The sequence below is a fragment of the Balaenoptera acutorostrata genome, chromosome 5, assembly GCF_949987535.1.
Source record: "Balaenoptera acutorostrata chromosome 5, mBalAcu1.1, whole genome shotgun sequence".
In the NCBI taxonomy this organism is placed as follows: domain Eukaryota; kingdom Metazoa; phylum Chordata; class Mammalia; order Artiodactyla; family Balaenopteridae; genus Balaenoptera; species Balaenoptera acutorostrata.
The window spans coordinates 15738822-15762488 of record NC_080068.1 but is presented as its reverse complement, the minus strand read 5'-3'; the positions used below and the strand labels follow the sequence as shown (position 1 = coordinate 15762488).

At 34.3% G+C, this 23667-nt stretch overlaps 1 protein-coding gene across 3 annotated transcripts in view; it reads right to left on the bottom strand.

Annotated features, from left to right (window-relative positions):
- Positions 1–23667, bottom strand: part of BMPR1B (bone morphogenetic protein receptor type 1B) — a 439992-nt gene that overhangs the window by 62818 nt on the left and 353507 nt on the right. Inside the window, exon 1 of one of the 3 annotated variants that reach the window (XM_007184078.3) lies at positions 9477–9568. The exons of the other annotated variants lie outside the window; for them this stretch is intronic. The gene's annotated coding sequence lies outside the window, so the exon portion shown is untranslated. Of the gene's footprint in view, positions 1–9476; positions 9569–23667 lie in introns of those variants that run through there. 3 annotated transcript variants of the gene reach the window in all.

Genomic DNA, 23667 nt, shown 5'->3' with positions numbered 1-23667 from the left:
ACAGAGTGAAGTAAGTCAGAAAGAGAAAAACAAATACCATATGCTAACACATATATATGGAATCTAAGGAAAAAAAAAAAAGGTCATGAAGAACCTAGGGGCAAGACGGGAATAAAGACACAGACCTACTAGAGAATGGACTTGAGGATATGGGGAGGGGGAAGGGTAAGCTGTGACAAAGTGAGAGAGTGGCATGGACATATATACACTACCAAACGTAAAATAGATAGCTAGTGGGAAGCAGCCGCAAAGCACAGGGAGATCAGCTCGATGCTTTGTGACCACCTAGAGGGGTGGGATAGGGAGGGTGGGAGGCAGGGAGGCGCAAGAGGGAAGAGATATGGGAACATATGTATATATATAACTGATTCACTTTGTTATAAAGCAGAAACTAACACACCATTGTAAAACAATTATACTCCAATAAAGATGTTAAACAAACAAACAAACAAACAAAAAACCCAACAATATAAAAGAGGTCCAGAGGAGACACTAGCAATAAAAACTTGGTAATCAGAAGGTAAAAATCATCCTTTCTATAGAGATTGTGAAGATGAAATATTGTTGCATAATATTTCTAAAATGTTTAACACTTTAACATGCAGTCAGAATACATGATATTTTACCAAAAACACATTCATAAGAATAAAAAGATAAGTATAGCTAGCTCATAATAGACACCATTTCTATAAACTGAGTTAACAGACAACATACTGAATGAACATATAAGGCTTCCTTCATACAATGTGACCCAAACAAGTAAAAGTAGTGAGATGATAAATGATTGCTTTTAATTAGCATTAAATAAATGGATAATTAAATGCAAATCTGAGACAAGTGGAGAGTTCTTTATTTGCTTTTGCCAAAATAATCAAGGGAGTAATCCATAAAAGTATGTAATTGCTACTTAGGAGTCAATTAATCTATATGTGTTTAATTCCTTATGAAATGAAAATCGTTATCACACGATTCACAACATTTCCAATCACAAGATTAAACTAAAATAATTAAGTGATAATTTGGAGGCTAAAAGGAGAAGACAAGGGAGAAGAGAAGCAGTAGCAACAGAACAAATAAATATGATTAGACTCAACTTAAAAGCTAAGAGCACAGTTAAAAAGAAAGATTATGATATCTAAATTGAGGTATAACTGCCATACAATATTAGTTTCAGGTGTACAACAATGTACCACATCTTCTTTATCCATCCCTTGCTGGACACTTCCGTTGTTCCATATCTTGGCCATTGTAAATAATGCTGCAATGAACATAGAGGTGCATGTATCTTTTCAAGTTAGTGTTTTTGTTTCCTTGGATAAATACCCAGAATTGGAATTGCTGAATCTCATGGTAGTTCTATTTTTAATTTTTTGAGGGAGCTGCATACTGTTTTCCATAGTGGCTGCACCAATTTACATTCCCACCAACAATGTACAAGGGTTTCCTTTTCTCCACATCCTCACCAGCATTTGTTATCACTTGCTTTTTGAGAACAGCCATTCTAACAGGTGTGAGGTGACACTCACTGAGGTTTTGATACATATTTCCCGATTGATTAGTGATGTTAAGCATTTTTTCATGTGCCTGTTGGCCATCTGTATGTCTTCTTTGGAAAAATGAATATTATTCAGATTCTCTGCACATTTTTTTAAATGGAACTTTGTTTTTTTGCTACTGAGTTGTATGAGTTCTTTATATATTTTGGATATCAACCCCTTATCAGATATATGATTTGTAAGTATCCTCTCCCATTCAGTAGGTTGCCTTTTCATTTTGTTGAGGGTTTCCTTTGTTGTGCAGAAGATTTTTAGTTTAAGGTAGTCTCACTCGTTTATTTTTGCTTCGCTTTGCTTTTGGTGTCAAATCCAAAATATCAACACTAAGACCTATGTCAAACAGCTTACAACCTACCTTTTCTTTGATGAGTTACATGCTTTCAGGTCTTACATTCAAGTCTTTAATACATTTTGAGTTACTTTTTGTGTATGGTGTAAGATAATGGTCCAGTTTCATTCTACTGCATGTAGCTATCCAGTTTTCCCAACACCATTTATTGAAGAGACTATCATTTTACCATTGTATATTCTTGGCTCCTTTGTCATAGATTAACTGACCATAAGAGTGTGGGTTTATTTCTGGGCTCTCTATTCTGTTCCATTGATCTATGTGTCTGTTTTTCTGCCAATACCATACTGTTTTGGTGACTATAGCTTTGTAATATAGTTTGCAAGCTGGGAGCATGATGCCTCGAGCTTTGTTCTTTCTCAAGATTGCTTTGGCTATTCAGGGTCTTTTGTGGTTCTATACAAATTTTAGGGTTGTTTGTTCTATTTCTGTGAAAAATGTCATTGGAATTTTGATAGGGATTGTATTGAATCTGTAGACTATTTTGGGTAATATGGACATTTTAACAATATTAACTATCCCAGTCTGTGAGCATGGATTAGCTTTCCATTTGTTTGTGTCTTCTTCAATTTGTTTCATCAATGTCTGATAGTTTTTAGTGCACAGGTCTTTCACCTCCTTGGTTAAATTTATTCCTTGGTATCCTATTCTTTTGGATGCAATTGTAAATGGAAATCATTTTCGTAATTTCTCTTTCTGATAGTTCATTCGTTATTAGTGTATAGAAATGCAACAGATTTCTCTATACTGCTTTTATATCCTGCAATTTTACTGAATTCATTTATTAGTTCCAACAGTTTTTGATGGAGTTTTTAGGGTTTTCTATATATAACATCATGTCATCTGCCAACAGTGACAGTTTTCCTTCTTCCTTTCCAATTTAGACGCCTTTTATTCTTTTTTTGCCTAATTGTTCTGGCTAGCATTTCCAATACTATGTTGAATAAAACTGGCCAGAGTGGGCATCCTGGTTTTGGTCCTAATCTTAAAGGAAAAGATTTCAGCTTTTCACTGTTGTGTATGATGTTAGCTGTGGGCTTGTCATATATATAGCCTTTCCTGTGTTGAAGCATATTCTTTCTACACCTGTTTTGAGAGTTGTTGTTGTTGTTGTTTTTTATCATAAATGGATGTTGAATTTTGTCAAATGCTTTTTTTGCGTTTATTTAGATGATAAGATTTTCATCCTTCATTTTGTTCATGTGGTAAATCACATTGATTGATTTGTGGATGCTGTAACACCCTTACATCCCTGGAATAAATCCCATTTGATCACGGTGTATGATCCTTTTAATATATTGTTGAATTTGGTTTGTTAATATTTTGTTGAGGATTTTTAGATATGTTCATCAGGGATATTGGTCTGTAATTTTCTTTTCTTATGGTGTCCTTGTCTGGTTTTGATATCAAGGAAATGCTGGTCTCATAACATGATTTTGGAAGTGTTTCCTCTTCTATTTTTGGAAGAGTTTGAGAAGGATTGGTATTAATTCTTCTTTGAATGTTTGATGGTATTGACCAGTGAAGCCATCTGGAACTAGACTTTTGTTTGTTGGGAGGTTTTAAATTATTGGTTCAATTTCCTTAAGATCTTCCTAATAGCTAGTCCATATTTGAAATAAAGGGTCAATGAGAAACTGAACTGTTTTATCTACTGTTATAATTATGAAAAGGGATTTATAAAAGGATCACTTTCATATAAAGTCATTCTGAATTTATGCAAAATCTAGTCAGCCTCATATAGGCAAGCTTAGGCATTTTGGATCAAAAACAAGGCTGAACACATCAGCTAGGGCATAAAAAAGGCAATTACACGTATATAAAATGAATAATCATCTCATAAAAACATGAATTTAGCCTGACTTTCTGATAAATTTATATAAAAGAAGATAATCATTAAAAAACAATGGCAAGATTACTAATTATTAAAGAAACATTACATATAATTTAGTACATTATATTTTCTAAATCAACAAATTAAAAGGAATTTTTTTTCCACCAAGGAAAGCTAAATAGTGAATGGTTTCTACTTAGGTTGAAAAGAATTTCAACAAAATTGATGATTTCTTCCCAGTAACTTTCCAGACAATTAAGGCTTTTTTAATATTTAGTAATAGAATTATAAATAAATCTGACAGAAAAATATAAGAGGGAAAAAAAACTGAGAAAAGTCAGACTGTCCGGAAATGTCTTAGGAATAAATACTACACCGAATAAATCCCTCTTTAGTTCAGTCCATTTTTAGTTTCCTTCCTCCCTCCTACCTTCCCCCTCCCCTAACTCCCCACCCTTTTTTCTCCCTAATACCAATCTTTAGCTTAACAGTGTGAATCCAGACACTTCAGATGCTTCCTGGTTAGCTTAGTTAGTTACATTATAGTTAATCCAGGTTGTTAACTATCCAAATTACCATGATAATACAAAGTAGGGCCTGTGGAAGCCAATCTAAAATTGTTTCTCATTTTTCAGAGGATCACTAGATTTTTTTAGGGAGCAACTGAACCACAAGATCACTTCCAAACGTGTGTGTGTGTGTGTGTGTGTGTGTGCACGCGCGTGTGTTCTTAATGAATTGCAACTAAATTATATTCCTTATGATTTTCATATATGAAATAGATTTACAAATTTTCAGGCAAATTACTCAAACTTCACAAAATAATATAATGATCAGCATGCAGTAGTTTGACTTCCATTCACTTACAAAGGCTAAACAGATGGTTATTTTCCTTGAATATCTTTTCGTGGATATATGTTACAGTTACATACATGTTTTCAGCTATTTTGTATGTCTGTATAGTTATACACAAGTTTTCTATGGCATCTCTTCTTGTGTAAGTTAGGAAGTAAGGCAGAGTTATAAAGAATTTCTTTAAAGTACTCATCTGGAATCAGTGGACAATTATTAGCTGGCAGCCTGGTATAAACACTATAAAATAACTCATTTTTGATGTATATACTTAATAAATTAATTATTTTCACTATTTCTATATTATTTTATATTATAGTATACCCTTCCATATGATTTTTACAGAAAAATGAAACAAGATTTTTATAGAAATATCAGAAAACACAGGACAAAAGCAAATTGCAAAAAAAAACTGCAGTACTACAACTCTGCAAGAAATAAATTTTAGCTTCCATATTCATCCATTATATCCTAAAGTACATTTTAGTTAATGTACTAGTTTTGATTATTTTTTCTCGGTAACATTCTTATTTCAAAAATACCATAAAACATTTTAAGTTTGTGATATAAAATATTGTTGTACGATATATGTCATAGTGAAGAGAATATCAGAATCTACTGTCACATTAAAACACATGGAGAACAATCTTTATGAACAGCAATAATTCAAGGAAATTAAATCTCAAATACACTATGTATTGATACACTAAGAAATGGATGTGAGTCTTCAAAATTCATTTAAAGATGACATGTAATTATTTTGTGCCACAGGATCTACTAGCAATCTATTTTCCTTTCTTCATTTTATTTTTTACTTTTTAGCTCTCTAAATATCTCAAAAATTAACAAAATTTTGAGTGTCTTCTCTGTTCTACCTCATCTTCACAAGAGGGCAGACCGGAGCAAGAAGAGAAATTGAAATTCGTATCACACAAGTTTGTACTTCAAGTATCTTGGGTAAAAAGATTAGTGGAAGAAAATTTGGAAGTACTCCTGAACTGTCCAGCAATGCTTTGGGAATGATCCAGTCTAACACTATCCATGTTGTTATGATAATAAATAATGTGTATCAATGCCCATTTCCTTTCTCAACCAAAACTGGTTTAAAGAGTACACTGGTTAAAAACAAAAACCTATAAGACACAGGAATAAAACTTGAATCAGAGCTTGAAAACAATATTAATTTTCAAGCTAACTTTTAGTGATCCTGAATGGTGGGTTTAAATAGATAACTAACTTTTATTTTCATCACTTAAGCCTTGAATCATTTAACTCAATTTAATAATTTAATTTACTGTCTAATAAGCATATTCAATTCAAAAGTCCTGACCTCAATTTTCATTGCCTAACCCTCTTTCATTATACTAAGACATTTTCAAACAATTTTACTATGTTGTTTGCAACAAGAACTTAGAAAAAAATATATATATAAACAACATGAAACGTAATCGTTAATAAAAAGTTGAAATACGTGCCTAAACTCTTTTGAAAACAAAATATAAATACAACTTAGATTCAAAAATATCAAAGCAAAATCACATGCATTACAAAGAAAGAGTAGACTTTCAATTAGTAATAGCGAAGTGAACTGCACAGGAGTTTCTTTCTCCTTCAAGAGTCTCAGAAGTCAGAGGAGAGAGGGACAAGGGAGGCTGTAGGTGGTTAAGTTCTGGGGCTAGCATGCTATAGAGGGGGATGAAACGCCAGGTGAGAAACCAACACCAGGTATGGTCACCAAGCAATAGACTCAGACTTGACCAGGATATAAAGTAAAACAGACAAAACAGTTCAAACCCCAGCTTAGCTACTGCCATGCTCTGTTGCCTTAGCAAGTCACTTACCTCCCTAACAGAGGATGTGGAGAGTGGCAACACACATTGGCTTGCTATGAGAACTGGATGAGAGACTCCAAGTAAAGCACCTATCACAGCTCCTTGCACGTACTAAGAGTGAATAACAGTAAACTGTTGTTTTCTGTGCTGCTGAAGCTTACTATTCAATTTTTTTGTTTTCATTCTTCAGATGTCTCTCTGTCTCTCCCTCAATTGTTTTTGTTCCTTTTCTCCACTCCTTCATCTCCTAAATGTTTCTACTTCTCTTCCTTTTCTTCTTTCCCATCCTCTTTCTCTCATCCTGATTCTCTCTTCCTCTTCAATTCCCCTTTCTTTTGCTTCATGTTACTTCCATTAACTTTGCCTTTCTGGGTTCATCACTGTGCACAGAAAGTCTATAAAAATATTGAGCTTTTTGGTTTAAGAAACATTGACGCTTTTTTCACAGCTGACTAATATATTGTTATTCATTTTCTTTTTTCCTGTGGTACATTCATTTATTTAGCAAATAATCATTAAATCCATTCCATCTACATAACACAATGGCCCAGAGCACTTGAAGTACCTTCAGTAACATAACAATCTTGCTGGTGAGACAAATCGACTGCATGTGGAACATAGTGAGACAAATCAGCTACATATGGAAAACCAAAAACAGTATATGAAAAAAATAAAATAGAAGTCATAATGCCACATATAATTGTCAAATGTAAGTAAGTTCTAGGTAGGAGGCAAAGGAGGGAAGATTACTAGGGGTGACAGTAATCAACCAATAAATATTATGGAAAACATAAGCACCAAGGATACTGACAGTTTTTCATTTCAGTGGTTCATTGTTGACACTACTGAATAGGGTAAGAAAAACACAGTAGTTTTACAATGTTAAAGATTTGCTGGATCGCTATAGAGACCAGAGCTTTTATAATAAAATATTTCACATGTTTCCATTTGCCAGCAATTGTTTCTCTTTTTACCATACTTACACATCCACATTACCGTATCACTCAGTTTCTGTATGATAATCATGTTTTCAACATTTTATATCATAAAAGTTCTGCCCAGAGACCCCAAAACATCTGGATAAAAAGTGAAAGCTTCAATAATTCAAGTGTTTTATATTGTGGGGTGCTAGATTATGAGTTGAACAAACCAAAAAAGGTGAAATATTACATAAATGTGAACATACAACACATATATTCATATTTGTTTTGTAGGTAACTAATACAGAGTTATGAGCCTGAGTAAGCATCATAATTGATTATAACACGATTTATAGTTCTTTGGACATCACATTTATATTCTTTAAAGGTAAAACAGTAGCTAGCTTTCCCACAGGTTTTAATATGCTTTCGAATTTGGAGAAACTCAATCAAAATGTTCATATAAGTTAAAAATCTTTGAAAATACTCTAAAACATGACATGATAACAAGTATCTTAATAAAAGTATCAACATAAGAAATAATAAACTTTACAAGCAAGTAACCACCATGTTTAAAGATAGTTTAACATCAAACTGAATCTATATCCATAAAGTAGCATAATCACAGCTAATAGGATGATTTTAAAAGTTTAAAAAATCTCTGCATTTTAAAATACTTAATATGTCTGTTCTTTTCTTTGTTGGAAAAGAAACTGAGCCACAGCCTCTTTGACAATAATGTCAAAGAATCAACCAGGACATGGCAGACTGCCAAGCCAGGAGCTATGGTTTATTCGGTGACTTTCTATCAATGCTCTGCTTCACAGAGTTCTAAAGCTAATCAAAGCGGATGTTCAACTAGCCACCACACCAAAACTTACTCCGCAGCTTTGCAAAGCACTCCCAAGACAGCTTGAAGTGTAAAACTACTTTGAACAGACATCTATGTAAAGAAGAGAAGTGACAATGAAGCCAGACAGATCAGAAACCAAATCACCAGGTTCATGCTATTCTTTTTCCCCAAAGAAAAAACCTGGAAAGCATTTAGGATCTCTCTGTTTCTAATCCTTTCTGGATCCTCTAATTGGATAATTGTTAAAGGATACTTTAGTAAGAAGCATACTGATCTTGAAAATGTAAATATATTGCTATTACAAATGTTCAAATATTTGAGGCATAAAATATATAGAATATATATATTTAAAAACTTAACTTACCATGCACTATTATCAACTACTATCATCACCAATGAGTTGAAAGGTCTATGATGAAACAACATGGAATAATGATAACCAGCAGCAAAATGAATTAAAACGATCTGAATATTAGAAAGCCATTATAGAGTTTTAAGAGAAAAACTAAAGACTCTGAAGAAACAACCATATAAAACCTGCAGTGCTATCTACATAGCTTTGTTTACAGTTATGTCATGCTTCATAGGAAAGTTTTCTAAGATAGATACCAAAAATGACATGAATTACTAAAATATACTTGCCTTAGCTTCTCTGACTGTATACTTTACCTTAAAACAATTTATAACCTTCCTGATCAAACTAAATGACTTAGAAACTGAATTTTCAAAACATTCATTTCTTCTAATGTTTAAATCATTAATTTATACTTTAAAATATTTTTGCATTTTTTAAAAACCATATTTGCAAGAAAGCAACTTTGACTTATAATCTATGAATTGAGACTTATATGTCATAGATACCAGAAGAATTTAAAATGTCAAAAACTACAAACTCTACCACAGGACGTTACACAGCCACAACACTTGGTTTTAACCATGACAGTGTTGGAAAATGTGTAGGGGCAAACACACGTACCCACTCCAACACACAGACATCACAGAAGGTAAAATAATATATGCAACATTTATAGTAGTTTAAAAGTGACCTAAATTATACACTGCTGGGACATTTAAGCTAAACTGCATTTTCTTGCCGTGTAATTTTTGTGCACGAAATTTCTGAACCCCTGAATTGTTCTATTCCCAACCCTCTATGCCAAGAAAGACTTAAGTTCTATCATCTCTTTTGTGTGTACCAGAATTGGCTTAACTGATCTTGCTTACATTTCTGGAGGGAAAAAACAGCCTCTGTAAGATATAAAGCTTCTCCCACTACTCACTTTTGATTTCTGTACGCTTGATAGATCGTTGCCAGGCTCCTTGGGACGAGACATGAGGAGGACGCACAGAATTGCCAGGGGTGTCCACTAAAAAGCACAGCACCGTAGGCAACACTAATCCTGCACCTGTGATGTGTTATTCACCAGTTAAGAAATGCAGTCCAGACGGTGGTTGCCTAATACAGCTCAGCTGTTTTTCTCAGTACTCCCTTTGATTATAAGCTGGCAAGAGAGATTATTCTGGTCAAGCACTGAGCTATGTTCAAGATACATGGCATATGACAGTGGAAAGGTGAAAGAGAAAGGAAACCTTAGAATCAAAAAAAAGTAAGTAAAAAGAAAAGAAAAAAAAGTCACTGACCACAGTGTATTATGTAACAATTCCAGATGGTTCAAAGCTGCCTCTGATTATACACAGGCAGAAAAATATACAACATTTAAGTATCTAGAAATCTATTTTTTGATATTATCCTTTTGACTTTTAGAATGGTACTTCAACATGCAATTCTTTGGTTTATTTTAAAATCAGCACAACTTCACAAATTGATCAGCTACATAAACATTTAAAAATCTTTCTTTAAAGAGGTTTACCTATTCTAGACATCAAACTCCTTTTATAATGTTGGGAAAACTGAAACCAAATGATTACCATTAGTTTTATCTTTTTATTAAGTCAACCATATTATTGGACTTGACTCATTAAAATATGTGATATAAAATTTATATTTGAGACACAACTATCCTATTCATCATATATGGCTTAAGCCAGCATAAAATATTTATTTTAACCAGCATAAAATTGCTAGCAACTCCAAATTGATTTAAGAAATACTTATTGTATACAAAGCTGTCTACAAAGCATGTTGGTTTCACAGAGATGAAGGAGAAACGGCCACTATGCTCACAAACCTTAAAATCTAATGGGGGAGAGTAAATAAAAGTTACTTTTTCTGTTATTGTTGTTCTTTTGTCATAAACGGGCTGCTGACCATTCACTCATACCAAAACTTTCACTATTTTTCCTTTTACACTCTATATAAACACAAAACCATCTGTCCCCCAGGCCAGTATCCGTGCCATTTTAAATAATCTAAAACCTTACCCCAAAACCAGACACCCTTTCCTAATAGCAGATGGTTAAAAAACAAAAACAAAAAATTCAATTATATATACCAAAAGAGCTGAAATGAAGAAAATATATCAATTTCAAAATGTACATTTATAAGGTATATATTTAAAATGTTTAAAATTTCAAGTTATTTTTTGCTTTCATTGGTTAGATACTAATTAGCTGCTAAGCAAAGCAGTATGTTAAAAAAAAAATTAGAAAAATTCCATATGATATATATTAGGAGCAAGAGGGTCAATAGAAATTCCTATGTCCATAAAAGCATTCTCTCTCATTAGAATCTGACGAGTCTTAGAGCTTTCCTTTATATTTAGACATTAGTGTTTAAGATAATACTGCATTTAAAGTTCCAAATAACACTCTGAGGCTAACTGGAGGAGGACCAAGATTTAGGCAGTATGCCACAAAATGTTGTATTAATATTTTAACTCTTCCCATACTCCGGTCTGTGCATCCAAAGTAAAATAAGACGGCTGAATTGGGTCCTGGGTACGTATATGTCTGAGTCCTGGGTACGTATATGACTAGCAAAAAATATAGACTCCTGATATTCTTTTAGACAAAAAAAATTTTTTTTTCTGAAATTATACTTAATTGGCCATTAAAATAGTGCTGAGATTCTAAACCACCATCCACTTTGTTTGATTTATTGGAATAAGATTTGCCAAAGGCAAAAAGTCTTGTTGACACTTGGGCAGAAACACGGAGGAAAGATCCAAATTGAGACTATGTTATTGTAACGATTGTGTTATCTTAAATCTGTGTATGGTACACATTGGAACATTCTGGCCTGATGCTGCTCAAGCTGTCCCTCTTTCAATAAACAAATGGCTTCAGTTTTCAAAACATTCTTCAAAAGCAATCTTATTTTTTAAATTTTTTAATTGTATAAAGCCTAGTAGACTCAGTGGCCCAGCCTTTGAAAAGCCTGATCTTACCTTTAAATTTTCCTTCTTTATATTTCTTTATTCAATTCGTATCTCCTCATTTATGCCAAAAATTATATTTTTGCCCATACATTATATTCTAAGGTAAAAATGTTTCCTTCCTCCTTTTTAAAATAATTATCAACATGGTATCTCATGAGAAACAACCAAAAAAAAAGAACAACAAAAACCCTGAATCTAAGAGGCTACATGAAAAATAACTACCTCTCATAAACCCTTTCTTCGTATGGTTCTTTATTTTCAACCACACCAACATAAGGCGGACATATCTCTGTGCGTTATGTTTTTTCACCCTGAAATATTTTGATAAATTGGGGATATGATTTTAAATTTCAGTATCAGAGTAAGAAGGTATGAAATATATACTTACTCATGTTCTATTTAAATGACCAAAGTACTCCCAAACAATAATATTAATATGGGAGGAAAGGACAGGGGCTACCTTAAATGGTCACTTCAGTTAGAAAGTTTTCCACTTTGACAAAGAATATATGAGATCAAGCCAAATATTTTACCAGAATTTAAGAGTTTGTACTTTAGCTATTAGGAAACCATTCTCCATGTTCACCTACAGAATGTCCTATTCTCTATCTAAAAACCCCAAAATTCAGTACAGCAGGCAAGAACTCTTATTATTTAATGAATCAGAGATTGGCAAAACTTGTCAGCTTTAACTCCTACAGTCGTCAGGCCTGCTGACCCTCACTGGGAATGAAGTCTCACGGACTTTTGTTTTATCCTTAAGGGAAGATCATGAGGACCTTTTAGAATGAATCGGCCCCACTTAAGATATATGATTAGCTAACTAGGAAAGTTATTTATTTTCTTTTCATCTTTCTTAGCAGACCAAAAAATATTTGCTTTCATCATTAAAACCACAGTAACTATTCGGTGGTAACGTGAAAATTTCCTGGTGGCTCCTCTTCTCTACTATCAAGTCTAATAGCCTGACCAGAAAAGGATCAAACTTGTGCTCATTATTAATTAGAGAGAGAATCTGGAATAAAACAAACCTCTCTCTAATAGCTATTTCCCCCCAAATGTTCACCCCAGTCCTTAGAATACAGCACTTTGTGACAGCTTTTGTGCGTGCTGAAATCATGGTAAAGGACATATTTCTCTTCCCATTTCATACCAATGAGGGGAAAACAAGCCTCGTCCAACAGGCATCATCCAAAATAATCCCCCCGCCCCCAAGCATGCAGGGCTCTTCCCTCTGTAGAGTTCAGTGTCTCCTCACTAGCAAGAAAGTATAAGCAGAGAGATCATTAGTTATGACATGTAGACGTTAGCAGATAATGTTGACTCACTTCAGGAACTATTAAACTATAAACAGTGTGCTGAAAGCCATTTATCTGCACTTCAGGATAAACAGCAGAACCTACTCAATTAAACGGATTGCAAAGAATAAGCTGCTGATGCCAAACCAAGTGAAGCTTAATTTTGAAAAGAAAGATCTGTGAATAAAAATCCACCTAGGATTCCAGGGATTCTGGCACATAAAATCCTTAAACACTTTATTTTATAATATAATATATAAAACATAGAACATATATTTTTAAAAGGCCAACTGATTCAGTTACCAAAGTTACTGCAGACTAGCTCGAGTTCAAAGTAAATTTATTGATACGTGATCCATATTTTCTCTTAAGTGACAGCATTTACGGTAACACTGACGCTGAGCAAATGTACGTTATCAAGGAGAGCTTTACCTATCACTGTGTAAAATGTCAAGTTGAACTGGGTCAGCTTTCTTCATCAGCACTATTCCTATTCACAAACAATTTAACTGTTTTGAGAATTTCTAAATGACTCCTTCCAAGAAAAAGAAATACAACCTGAGTGCAACTGTATCATAAATGAATGATATTTATGTTTATTATGTAAATATATATACATATTTCCATCTCTAGCATGTTAAAATACGCTGCAAGAAAAATACTCATCTATCATGCAACCTCAGAGGTTTTATTCCACAGTTGATTAGAAGGATATGAGATAAACAAGGCCCTTCCTGCAAGTACCATATACAGGTAAAGCATATTACATTTAGAATTTATTTTTCCTACTTGACAGAAAATAAATCAAAATCTGCTCTTTTTCACACTTGCAGATGTCAGAAGCTTTTCAAAACAATTCTGATGTCAGGGAAGAGAACACACAGGTGTGTTTTATGTCAACTACTGAAAGCAACTGAAGGTTAGCCTGGAACCTGATCACTCTGCTGACACATTCTTGCAGGCATTACAGACGCTCCCTGAAGGAACATTACACTAATGCTGACTCATTTTAAGAAACAACCCAAATCTCATTAGACCTACTCCCTAGCAGTATTGTTCAAAAGCATCTCTGCTAGTAACACCACACTCATCGCCACCTCTTAGCAAACCTTTAATGCTTTCTTCAATATCGCCTTTACTGTTCTTCTTCATTGACAATACAACAGGTTGAACAACAATAAAATATTCGATATCAACATGCGTAAGCGTAAGTTTTTGTCACATCATGAAAACTATGACAACCCACAAAAAAATCAAGTGTTAGGATGTCAGAAACAAATGCTTAAGAGACACTGGTTCACATTAATGGCCACATGGTCTTGAGGAAATCAAGCCTAAGACAGAAAGATGGCAGTAGTATTTCAATTCTGAAATTACCAGTGCTTATGCTAAAAAACTGTACTTAGTTACAAAACCTATATTAAACACAAACAGCAACTTAAATGTGACATGTTCTTAATTTTTTGAAAATAGTGACTGGAAGGAAATTCTTGCCATTAAATGACTAGGTTCCCAATCAAGATCAGAAATATGCTGCCTACCAGCAAAATGACCTAATAGTCATAGGTTTCTGATGTTTATTAAGACCTAGAAGTAAACACATCAATTCAGATTTTAAAAAATCATTTCAATCATATAAACATTCATTCAAAAGATTTAGTATTTATAGAACCCTTCCTTTGCTCTCTCACACACACACACACACACACACACACACACACACATCCCACAAGTATGTCCACAATGAGGACCTGCAAGTAACAAATCATTACCGCAAACTTGTCTCTTCTTGCCAAATGTTCTTAGTATTTTCCAAACCTCCAAAAATGTCTCACTACTGAACACCACCCCCCCCCCCGGATAATAATAAAAAACTGAAACTTTTAAAGCATTTTTTCTTTTTCTTTTTCTTTTTCTCAGTCCATCATCCAGTGCCTGAATGCTCGTGTCAGAACACAAGCTGATGCCCAGAGCAGGATGCCCAGGGCACTCTCACTTCTGCAGCTATACTGGCAGTGGCTCATAAATGTGCTTTTATATTTCATATCTACACAAGTCAAGTTTCTCAGCTTTACTTGTCTTCTCAGTAGCAGCAAACCCTGAGCTCTTCATTACTAATATTCTACAATGCATGGGGAAAACAAGGGCAGGGGCCCTCTATTCGAGTACATGTGCAGAATAGGACTTTTTTTTTTTTTTAATCTGAGACTCTTTTCTGCCTTCCTTCCTCATTTCTTATCTCCCAACCCCCAATGGCTTCTCGAAAACTTCAGTATTCCTGAAGATCCAGATGTCTCCTTTCTTCCCTCCCAATCCCACTGAGAAGACAGGAAACACCAGGTGTGAAATGTCTCTGTTTGCCCCCCTCCACTCAGTACACACCTCCTAAGTGGGAGCTTTCATCCTTGCTTGCCCTCTCAGGGGAACTACCCCCTGTCACTTGTCTGCTGGACCCCATCTCTTCTCACACACCCAGATGCACAGCCGAGACCACAGTTTCTCACAGAGGATGGTGTGCTTTCATACGTTCCTTCCTGGGTTATAAACAAAGAGCAGTTTTCCCAGGTTAGATCAGCCCAGCTGAAGGAGGATTTTAGGACAAAGAGAAAATGAGTGTATTCGGAAGAAAGGGCAAAGGAGCCCTGAAAGGAAAACTTGAGATGCTTATGCTTGTGCCATTATATCAAAATATAGTAACTTATATATAAAACATGTAACCAAGCACCATTTCTTACAATAGGCCAAGTCACACGTATAACAGGATAATTAGATTCCAAACAGGTATAGGAATCATGATTTCTAGCCCTAGCCATGCTACCGACTTGGACATCTCCAGAATGTCCAGAATGCTTTGATTGGAAAACCAGCACAGTGATGATTTACCAAATAAGGCATAGGCAGTAAACATAGGTTCTCAGGATATGTTTTGGAAGGAATACCAATGAATGAATTAGATCACTAGAAAAGACTCAGCCAAACATACCTGTCTAGATTAGAAACTCAGTGTGAAGGAAATGACCCTGAGTCAACACTGTAATATAGTAGTGCCACACTGTGACTGCTTTTCCCATGACCACATTCCCAGTGACAGTGGGTGTTTCAAAAGAAGAGAATCTGTGCAGAAAGAAGTGGTGGTTGCCCTGGTAACCCAAATATTCCAAAACACTACAACGTGTTCTATCTAACTACTTCCAACTCTACCCTTACCCAATAAACAATTTGGAAAAAGGACCTCTAACATCCCACTGCCTAAGATCATAAGTAGTGATGGACAGAAGGGATAAAAATCAACCCAAGCTTGTCTGACAAGCGTAGAAAATCATTCATAACTAAGTACACATATCTTTGTATCTTAGATATGGATGTATCTATGGATATCCCTGACTTCACCCTCCTAATTTCAGGCAGATTTTTAAGGCTGATGTTGTATTTACATATTTAGGGAATATTACATACATATTAAATTATGTATGCTCATGGGTTTGCATTAATGAGGTTTACTGAAAAAGGAGTTTGAATAGATTGAAAGGAGAGACTGTAGTATATTAGAGAAAGGGGGGAAAAAAAATGACAGGACAAACAGCCAAAAATGAACAGCAGTTGGGAATTTCCAAAATTAAACTAACATATAGAGTAACCTGGAAATAACTTTCATTTCCCTTGAGCTGATTATTTACACAATCCATGTTTAAATAAAGGTTGAATTTTACTCTGATACAACATATTAACTCAACTGATTAAGTTCATGTTTTTAATTCTATGCAGTAATAGTAGAATGGGAACAAATTATGAAGAAACAAAAAAAGAATAAACATAATAGTGTGGTGGAATCAAGGCTTAATCCCATCATCCATAAGGTATCAATGGGCTGTGGGTGAAGAGAGGACGCATCATCATGGGTACTAGAGAACTATGCCCTCCTCTCTAGAAATGACCCAGAGAGTGTCACCCAGGAATTTTATCAGCCTGCTCTGAGGAGACGGGTCGTCTGATCCTGTCATCCGCACTTTCCTGTTCCAAACACTGACACTCCCTTTTGTCTTTTTATTACAGTATTACATCTCCCCAAACACCCCCTTCTTAAATTACTTCAGCTAAATTTCCAACAAGTACTGAATTCCTAAGGTTTGAAAAAAATCAAAATTGTGATAAAAATAAAAAATAAAATAAAATCAGCCAGTAGTCACGGAAGGTTATGTCTATTTATCACAACATTTTTGTCCTCTTTCTCATTTGTTTGTGTGTGCTTTTGCTTTCATCGGCATCTGTTGGGACGGGTAAGTATAGTTCTTGCCAAAGATAATGGAGTTCTTTTAGTCTGGCCAAGCAAAGAAAAATGGGAGGCAAAGAAAGGATGAGAACAATTATGTTAAAAATGCTGCCAAGTTCAAAGCAATTCAGGGGTCACAACAGGATGTTTGTGTGCCCTGAATTACCTTATCAGTAAAAGGAGATGGTAGGAAAATATGTTCTCTAACCGCCCTCCTACTTCAGATACATTACGGTTCTACGTAACTTCCACTTTGCTGATACACATTCTTTTTTTTTGTATCTACAGCCTAAAAAGAGGGTACTGAATACTATATTAATAAAATGTAAGAATCCCAGTTCTGTTGTTTATTAGTTGTGTGACCTTAGGCCAGTTCTTAATCTTTTTTTATCTGAAACACTTCATAGTAACAATACTTCCATTTCAAGGAGTCTTCAAGGAATAAGAGGAAATCATTTATCTATCTGCAATTATGTGTGTATAAATCTCATCTAATGTAATCCCGAAAATGCTCATTTTATACATGAGGGGACTAGGGCTGGGAGAGGTTATTTTCCTGAGAGCAAACAGGTGAGCGGCAGGCAAGGGTGGGAGGCAAGCTCTGGTCTCTGTGACTTTTAAAAGCAATGATTCCTCTAGCTAGCAGTTCGCAAAGGTTTTGTTCTCAAGATCCTTTTTCATTATTAAAAATTATTAAGGGCACCAAATTTTTTATTTATGTGGATTACAGCTATCAATATTTACTATATTAGGAAGTAAAACCGAACAGTTTTTAAATATGTATAATTCATTTACAAATAATAATGAACCCATTTTAACATGTTTTCCGAAAAAATAATGAAAAAAGTGGTACTGTTTTACATTTTTGCAAATCTCTTTAAGGCCTAACTTAATAGAAGAAATTGGGTATCTGCCTCTGAATTAAATCTACTGCAATATATTGTGTTTGACATATATGAAAAATATAGGGCCACAGATTATGTAGTTGGAAAAGGAGCTATATTTTAGTAGACTTTTTCATAACAGTGGTTATTTGATACTACACAAACATTGGAGAAGTAGAAGTCTCTTCAAAGTTAGATGCAATGTCGAATGTGAAACCCTATCAATGAAATTTTCATATTCTGATAAATTAAAATCTACTGTCTATTGTGTACTTTGAATGGATTTTTACACAGGCATGAATATGAAACAATGGGCACTGATTGATTATCTGGAGAAAAAAATCTTGGTTCACTCAGTTATGCCGATCAATCCTGTGGATACAAGCTTTCCAAAATCCTAATTTTTGTTTGAAAGTTTGAATTTGATCATTAGCAATAAATACTGTCAGTTGTTTTCCCTGAAGTGACAGGCTCACTTTGTTCATTTTTGAGAAAATGTCTGCAAATACCCATGCCTGAATAACCACAGTTTGTCTGTCAGTCATTCTTTCTAGTAAAAATTGCCTTTCATGAAAAGTCTCACGGTAATCATTAATCTTCAGTATGCTGAAGAATTTCATTCTGTATACCTAACATTTTGTCACACAGAATATTAAAAAGAAATTTACTCAGAGGTTGGAATTAAATAAACTTAATAATCTTTACAGTTTCATTCATGATATTATTAAAAGAAGGTAGCTTTTTGTTTGGTGTTGGGTAGGTGGGTGTTTGGTTAGCTGGTTTGGTGTTTGGTCAGTTGGCTTGTTTGATGGTTTGTTTTTACTGTGACGGCAGTGAAGAATGCAAGTACAGTTTGGTACCCTGTCTTGATTTGCGCTCAGGTGCTACCAACGGTTCTAACCACTATTTCTCTTTTGTACCATAAGTGCAAATGTTAATAATACATCATATGATTATGCCTGTGAATCATATTTTGAGAACTGCCACACTAGATGACCAACTACTGATCACTAGAGATATAAAATTTATGTATATTTTAAGATAAGCTAAGAAATTTTAACAATAGTGGAAGAGAAGGGAATGAGTGTGAGATACTTTTAAAAAGGGAAAATGATTAAAATGTATATATTATTGAACCCTTTTGGGATCTAAGGAGAGATTTTCAGTTAGAAACACTAGATTGCTCACAAAAGTATTATGTGCGCCAAATACATGTGAAAGCAATTATTAATGTAAATTTATGTTTTAATGCTTTTAATTGGTCTTTAAATGACACAAGTAAAGTACCAAACCTTAATTAAGCAAGCACCACTCACTTAGACGCTGCCAGTTATAAAATGTTGATAAACACTTGAGAAAAGAAGAAATGATTCATTAATATGAAAGTAAAACAGGTACACAAAGTTCACATTCTCAGAAAACTTATTAAAAAGAGAAAGAATTTGCTAAATATGGTACTAATTAGTCCTGGTTGCGCTTTGTTTGCTTTGCTTTGAATTTTGGTTGTAAACTATCATAGGCAGTATTTTCTGTTTCTTCTGCATGGTTGTGTGTTTTTTTTTTCTTTTTCACATTGAACACTGAAAGGTTGATCATAATGAGTGAGACAAGCTTTTCTCTAACTTTAACTATGTTTATGTCTTGATTTGAACATAGTTTAAGTCTCTTGATTTCCAAACACAGGGCAGTTTTTCCTTCATGCTACAGAAAAGAGCCAATTCTGAATTAAGAAAAGTCAGATTTTATATCATCCAAGGGTTGTAAACAAGGGACACACTGAGATCTTTTTTCCCACCAAAAATATTATATGAGGAAGCGCAGAGCATCTTTCTCACATGAGTTCTTAAATGTGCTATTATTTCACACGCAGGTGAAATATGTAGAATATTTAGAGTATAAACTGCATGAGATTAAGAGTTATATCTCTAGTTAACTACAAACCTCAGCATCTAGGATAGTGTCTGGCACTTGGCAGACATACAGTTGATTTGGTATGTGGAACAACTTCCCTATTATGAAGGTTTCAAGGATCATCTAATGTGAGAGAAGGTACAAACAATGTTATCTCACATATATCTATGATTTATGATGTTATTTCAGAAATGGGAGTGTGTGTCTGTGTTCTACTATGATTGCTATTTGGTAAAATCTTCACTTTTTAAAACGGAAAACAAAATGCAAAAATGCAGCTAGATTTTTCTGACACTCCTTCGGTCCCCTATACATATAATTTTCCAACTCAAGAAAGATAGACTTTGACCCCACTTTGACAGAACCAATTCAATTAAGTTATGTTTTAGGTTACTAAGGACTGAAACATTGGAACATGGGTGTAAAAGGAAGCTTCTGAACATTGTCTCTAATGCCAATGTAACCTGGACAGCATTTACAGAAAGGAACACAGGGCTAGAGACCACGACCTGCTTGGCTAATTAGTTGTATGCCTTTGGAAAAACCCGTTCATTTCTCTAGACTTCCATTTCTCCATTTGGAAAATAAGAATAATCATGTCTACTTGTCTCATGGTTATTGCTAAGATTAAATGAAGTACCATATAGGGAACTTAACATAGACCCTGTGACGGAGATAGAGTTAATGCCCAATAAATGTTAGTTCCCTTCATCTTTCAGAAATCTATGGATTAAAACTTGATTGTAAAGACTGTGAGGTTTGTAACAGACAAAAGGATACATCTTTCACTCCAACTATATAAGTGACTACCAGAATCCAGAACCAATTTAAAGATATAGAGCAGTTAAATGTATTAAAGACCTAAATGTAAGACCGCATACTGTAAAACTCCTAGAGGAAAACATAGGCAAAACACTCTTTGACATAATTCACGGCAATAACTTTTTGAATCCATTTCCTAAAGGAAATCAAAGCAAAAATAAACAAATGGGACCTAATTAAACTTAAAAGCTTCTGCACAGCAAAGGAAACCATTGACAATACGAAAAGACAACTTACTGAATGGGAGAAAATATTTCCAAATGATATGACCGATAAGGGATTAATATCCAACATATATAAACAACTCAACGTCAAAAAAAAAATTCAATTAAAAAATGGGCAGAAGAATTGAATAGACACTTTTCCAAAGACAAAATGCAGATGGCCAACAGGTGAAAAGGTGCTCAGCAGGGAAATGCAAATCAAAACCACAATGAGGTATCACCTCACACCTGTCAGAATGGCTATCAAAAAGAACACAAATAACAAATGTTGGCTAAGATACGGAAAAAAGGGAACCCTTGTACACCGTCGGTGGGAAACTAAATGGGTGCAGTCACTGTAGAAAACAGTATGTAGGTTTCTCAAAAAAACTAAAAATAGAACCATCACATGACCCAGCAATTCCACTCCTGGGTATATATCCAAAAAACAAAAACAAAAACACTAATTTGAAAAGATACATTCACCCTAATGTTCATAGCAGCACTATTTACAATTGCCAAGATATGGAAGCAACCTAAGTGTCCATCAATAGATGAACGGATAAAGAAGATACATGTATGTATGTGCTATACATACAATGGAATACTACTCAACCATAAAAAAGAACAAAATTTTGCCATTTGGAACAACATGGATGGACTTGAAGGGCATTATGCTAAGGGAAATAAGTCACACAGAGAAAGACAAACACTATATGATAGCACTTATATGTGGAATCTAAAAAACAGAACTAGTGAATATAACAAAAAAGAAGCAGACTCACAGATACAGAGAACAAACCAATGGTTACCAGTGGGGCGGGGGGAGGGGCAATATAGGGGTGGGGGAGTGAGAGGTACAAATAACTGGGTGTAAGGTAGGCTCAAGGAGGTACAACACAGTGAATATAGCCAATATTTTGTAATAACTGTAAATGGAAAGTAACCTTTAAAAATGTATAAAAAAGAAAAAAAATGTACACACACATCTGTTTTCTATGATTTATCACTAGTATTACCTACTTACTGGTACTAATTCATTCATATTTCCAATTTTCAATCAATTTTAACCACTTTCTAATTTGTTTTTTAAACTGATGTCACTATTTGGAAGAAAACACGTGGTATTTCCATTATCATGGTTCCTGCTAGTGGTGATAAATAAATGTGGCATTGTTCAAAGAAACAAAACTACAGAATACTATGCAACACATGAAGTATACCAATATTACTTACTCATATTTAGAGTTGTTTATTATGTCCTATCAACTTTGCCTTCAGAGCACTTTACATAAGTGTATCTTAAAAACAGCATGCCTTATATGCCATATTCAATTCACTGTAAAGTTGTTACCAACTGCTATATAGCATTAGCTACTACTTTTTAACAATATTTTATGTCTTCAGGGCATCTTACACTTTGCAAGCTACATGAACATATATGTGTGTGTTAAACAGATTCAGAAATTATACATATATGCATTCTATAACATCCACATAAAGTGTTAATGAAATTTTTAAACTGGCCTACATTTATCATGTACCTCAGCTCTTCTACTGATATATATAATCATATACAGCCAGTTATATAACTTCACCAGATTCTAATGTCCTATGTTTTTAACAAGAAGATAATTAAAGAGAATATAGTGGTAACATGGCCACTCATTTTAAAAGGTATGAAGACAATCTAAAAATTGCATATAGAAAGTGGCTTGTCAATTAATCCTTTATGGTACACAAAGGCTATCACAATGTGGTTTGTACGCTTCAGGGAAGTAAATAACAATTGCTGAAATGATCCACAAGTGAAATAAAGAAAACTACGGAGTACTTACTAGAGGTGAAACACTGTTCTAAGAGCTTTCACACATTTTCATATAATTCTTACCACAGCCAGCAAGGGAGGTACAATTATTCCCATTTTTATAAATCACTGAGGCTCAGGTATAAGGTCTTAAGACTGAGCTGAGATTTTCGCTACTCCATATAACTGCTTTAATTAAATCTCTGATCTTTCTCCCACATCTGTGATCCTTTATTTTCACTGGTGCCTTCTAAAAATAACAACACACATGCATTAACTTGCAAAACCAAAAAGCTGAAGTAAAATAAACAAAAAGTTCTAATTCTAAAGTTCTCAGGAAGGCATTCAAGGTACTTCATCAATTGACCCAACCTACCTTTCCAGCTTCATCTCCTACCACGGTCTGCTCTGGGTCCATACTTATCATACGCATCATGTTTTTTTCATATTCCCATGCCTTTGCTCATAATATTCTTTCAGCCTATAACAGCCTCCATTTCTACCATCTATGTTACATTTCTCAATCAGAAATATATGCATCTTTTTTGATTTCTCATGAAACTTTGCCATGTTATACATTTTACTCTACCTTGAAGAACAGTTAGTTGCACACATATTCTGGCCTATCAACTATCACCTCCTGATTGCAAGTAGTACAGTTTTTTTACCTGTGAGTCACCCAACTGATTATTAATTTGAATAATTAGCTGTGTGACCTCAGACAATTTACTTAGCCCCCACGAACCTCAATTTCCTCATCTGTAAAAGGAGGACAACGGTATTTATCCATTCATATGTATAAAATATTTAGAGCAGTACCTTAAGGAGTGTTCCCCGTATAAGTGTGAACAATTTGTACACTATTAATAGCTGAAATTTGTGACCAAATAAATTCATTGTTTGATGTTAACTAGCTCACATCCTCATCCAACTCTGAT